Here is a 4910-nt window from a genome sequence, read left to right on the forward strand (position 1 = left end):
TGGACATATATAACTCACATGACCTATCTTGACCATATTAATAACGCCTGGCATAAAATGGGTATTCAGTACATCAAAGGAGTAGAAAGCTCTAGACAACTCTGCTTTCTATGTGCAAGGTATTTCTGCCCTATTTGGGCAGAAATTTTGTCTCTCTCCTTTTTCTTTTTTTTGAAAATTGAGGTATAATTGACATGTAACATTATATTAGTTTCAGGTGTACAACACAGTGATTTGATATTTGTATATTTTATGAAATGATCACCACCATAAGTCTAGTTAACATCTGTCATTAATAATATATGTGGTTAAATTTTTCTTGTGATGAGAACTTTTAAGATTTCATCTCTTTGCAACTTTGAAATATGCAATACAGCATTATTAATTATAGTCACCATGCTGTACATTATATCCCCAGGACTTACTGATTTTATATCAGGAAGTTTGTACCTTTCATGTCTCTCTCTTTTTTTTTTATCAACGTATCTTTGGTTTCAAGTAGAGTACCTGATACATTATAGGTTCTCTATAAACATTTATTAAAGGAAAGGAGGGAAGTGGGGGGAATGAAAGAATCTCTTAAGTCTTTACCCTTAAACCAATGGGAAAAGTTCCCTTGATCTTTTTTTTTTTTAAGATTTATTTATTTATTTGAGGGGGAGAGAGAAAGAATGAGAGAGAGAGCAGGGAGAGGACAGAGGGAGAGAGAGAATCCTCAAGCACATTCCCTGCTGAGTGGGGAACCCAACATGGGGCTCGATCCCACCACCTTGAGATCATGACCTGAGCCGAAATTAAGAGTTGGAGGCTTAACCAACAGAACCACCCAGGTGCCCCTCCCTTGATCTATTTGAACACTAAAATAACCACTTACTTTTCATTCATAGAACTTCCTGTCCACTTTTTTTGTGAGCTGGCCCAGTTTTCACTATGGCAAAGGGCAGTTAGGACACAGAAGTGTGGGTCACAGGAAAAGAGCCCAGTTCAGTGTTTTGAACATGGCAGGTTCCCTAAATGTGGGTCCAGTGACTGGATGGCAAACTCATGTCTGTCGTTATTCATCTGAAACAACACGTCGGTGTGATTTAAACCCTTGGAGACTAGAGATTTATTACACATTAGCGATTACTTCAAACACTGAAGATTAATGAGGCATAAGAGATTACCTCAGACTTTAGTGATCTCAGGAGTTTAGTAAACACTGCCAGCTCTTCAGTCCATAGTGAGAGGTCTGATGGGGCCACAGCAGGCCTTATTTATAGAGACTCTGGTTCTGCACCAGTGACAGACCTGCCCTTTCTACTGTGAGAGAAGACTCGAAAGACGGTTTGGGGTGATTGCACAGCAGTACTTATCCCAGTGGTATATCAAAATGCTCCAGTCAGTCGCCTTTAGAATTAACCGTTCAGATGGCCTTGGAGCTGAAAACAGAAGCTAAAGGGCCACCGTCTATCAGTCGGCAATGAGTTTTAACAACTTACTATGCACAACGGTACACTGACTAGTTGCTGAAGTGGCTACTAGAGAAACAAACAGAAGGCATATTCTTTGCTCTTAAGAAGGATGCAAACCAGATGGGAGAAATATTAACAGAATAATAAAAAAGGTCTTGAAGTAAGTGCCAAATAATTGGGCAATGGGTCTACAAGAAAGGAGAGGCCACAGGGTACCATCCGGGAAGACTTATTGGAGGAAACAGGACTTAAGATATTTAGGTGTGGATAGTCAGTCCCGCCTGTGGACTCCTATGATCCAGGCACATGATATTTCACCCCATGTAAAACAGACACTTGTATTTCCAATGGAGTACATGAAATTGCAGGCCTCATGGAATTTTTTTTTAAGATTTTATTTATTCATTTGACACAGAGAAAGCACAAGCAGGGGGAGCAGCAGAGGGAGAGGGAGAAGCAGACTCCCCACTGAGCAGGGAGCCCTACATGGGGTTTGATCCCAGGACCCTGGGATCATGACCTGAGCTGAAGGTAGATGCTTAACCCCCTGAGCCACCCAGGGGAATTATTTACGAGCTGCCTCTCTCATGGAATTATTTATGAGCTGCCCATTCTGCCTAGAATATTTTTCCTCCACCTTCCTGCCCTCTCCTAGGTCCCATTCAAATATGGTTTCCTCTTCCAGATACTTCCCCTGCCTCCTTTGGTACCTGGACAAGTCAGCTATTCCCTCCATGGCTCTCCCACAGCCCTCTGTACGTGTCTCTAATTCATCATCAACCACACTGGAGTGTAATGAATTGTTCATGCATCTTTTCCTCCCCTCCATGGTGCCAGGCAAGTCAGGGGCTCTCAATAAATATTTTTTGTATGGATGGATGGACAGACAAATTAACTGGAGGAGGGCTTTCTAATGAGAGACCAGTGGGAGATCTGGTAAGATGAGTTCAGATTTTGAAGGACCTTTTTTCCCCCTAGTTTTATTGAAAAATAATTGACATACATCACTGTATGAGTGTAAAGCATACAGCTTGGTGGTTTGATTTACAGATACTGTGAAATGATTATCACAGTAGGCTCAGGTAACATCCATTTTTCATAGATACAATAAAAAGAAAAGGAAAAAGGAAAAAAATTTGTCCTTGTGATAAGAACTCTTAGGATTAACTCTCTTTTTAAAATTTTAACTCACTGTTATATTAGTTGCAGGTGTACAACATGGTGATTCAACAGTTCTATGCATTACTCAGTGCTCATAAAGATGAGTGTACTCTTAATCTCCTTCACCAGTTTCACCCATCCCCCCCCACCTCCCCTCTGGTAACCATCTGTTTGTTCTCTATAGTTAGGAGTCTGGTTTTTTTTGGTTTTTGTTTTTGTCTCTTTTCTCCTTTGCTTGTTTGTTTTGTTTCTTAAATTCCACATATAAGCGAAATCAATTGGTATTCGTTTTTCCCTGACAGGCTTATTTTGGTTAGCATTATACTCTCTAGATTCATCCACATTGTTGTAAATGGCAAGATTCCATTCTTTTCTATGGCTGAGTAATATTCCAGTGTGTGTGTGTGTGTGTCTGTGTGTGTGTGTATCACATCTTTTTTATCCATTCATCTATTGATGGACACTTGGGCTTCTCCCATAATTTGGCTATTGTAGATAATGCTGCTATAAACACAGGGGTGCATAGATCTTTTCAAATTAGCGTTTTCATATTCTTTGGGTAAATACCTAGGAGTGGAATTACTGGATCATATGATAATTCTATTTTTAAGTTTTGGGGGAAAACTTCATAGTGTTTTCCACCGTGGCTGTACCAATTTGCATTCCCATCAACAGTGCACAAGTATTCTTTTCTCTCCACAGGATGTACTCTCTTAACAACTTTCCTATATATCATAAAGCAGGGTTATGAAGGCCCTTTTAAAAGATAAGCCAAAGGTAGAGGGAAATAAAGAGAGAAAGAAGGAAGGAAGGAAGGGAGGAAGGAAGGTGGGAAGGAAGGAGGGAAGGAAGAAAGGAAGGAAGAAGGGAGGGAGGGAGGGAAAGAGAGAAGGAGGGAGGGAGGGAGGGAGGGAGGAAGGAAGGAAGGAAGGAAGGAAGGAAGGAAGGAAGGAAGGAAGGAAGGAAGGAAGGAAGGAAGATGTTTGAGTAGGTTAAGGGAAAACACTGGAGCTGGGTGTTTGGTTTTTTTTTTTAGATGATCCAGAAAATAAAAGCCATCCATAATCCCACTTCTCAGAGATACCCACTATTAACATAATTTGCGTTTCCCCAGCAGTTTTTCTATGCATATAAATACACTGGCAAATTTCCCTACAATTTATGTTCCCACTATTCATGTACAAGAATGTCCAAAACTCCAGTCAAGCAACAAATATTTATTGTATGCTTAGGAATTGTTGTATAATGGAGAGCAAAACAGACACTGTCCCTGCCTTTCACAGAATTTACAATATAGTGGATAAAATACCATCTAAAATTATAAATTGTTAAGTAAATGATTAAAATGTGCAAAAATTTGTCTCCATCATTGCTATATGTTTTCAACAGACATGATATGATGAAAGCAGTGTTTCAAATGACTAAGTTGGCAGCAGGAGAGATTGAAAAGGAGAGATGTTATGAGGGACCTGGGTGTGGGTGATGACAGTGGGAATAGAGAAAACTAAGTGAAACCAAGAAATACTTTAAAGCAAAATTTCTTAATGTGGGGACTACGGATCTATTTGGGGATACAAGGATAAACTTTAGGATTTTTGAGTCCTTAAATTTATTTATTTATTTATTTATTTATTTATTTATTTATTTGACAGAGAGAGAGACAGCAAGAGAGGGAACACAAGCAGGAGGAGCAGGAGAGGGAGAAGGAGGCTTCCTGCGGAGGAGGGAGCCCGATGTGGGACTCGATCACATGACCCTGAGATCATGACCTGAGTGGAAGGCAGATGCTTAATGACTGAGCCACCCAGGTGCCCCAAGTCCTCAAATTCAGACATTATGTATAGTTGATCTATGTATTTTTCTATGGACAGTGAGTTTTGTCAGTCTTCCTAACCTCTCTGTGAGGCACTATACATAGCAAAGTGCTTTAAGACTATTGACACTGGAGTTAGAAAATCTAGGCTCAAACACCATCTCTATCACTATAGCTTTTGGAACCTTAGACAGGTTACTTAAACTTCTGGAGATAGCAAAGCAACAAAACAACAATAATGTAAAATTCTTGTCACCCAATTATTTTTTATTGTGGAGGAGTCTACTATCTAAAGAATAAAGATCAACTCTTTAAAGAAAGAACAACCAAGGCTTGATGTCAGATGAGGGCCAAGAAAGAAGAAGCAGAAGAAATGGGATTCCAAGGTTTCTTTTATGGGAGATAAAATAGGTTAAGATTTATTACAGGAGCATGAAGGACTCCAAGAATATGCTCCTACAGGAATATAGACCCTCTGCATT

The sequence above is a fragment of the Mirounga leonina genome, unplaced genomic scaffold (assembly GCF_011800145.1).
Source record: "Mirounga leonina isolate KUSES-001 unplaced genomic scaffold, KU_Mleo_1.0 Mir_153, whole genome shotgun sequence".
In the NCBI taxonomy this organism is placed as follows: Eukaryota; Metazoa; Chordata; class Mammalia; order Carnivora; family Phocidae; genus Mirounga; species Mirounga leonina.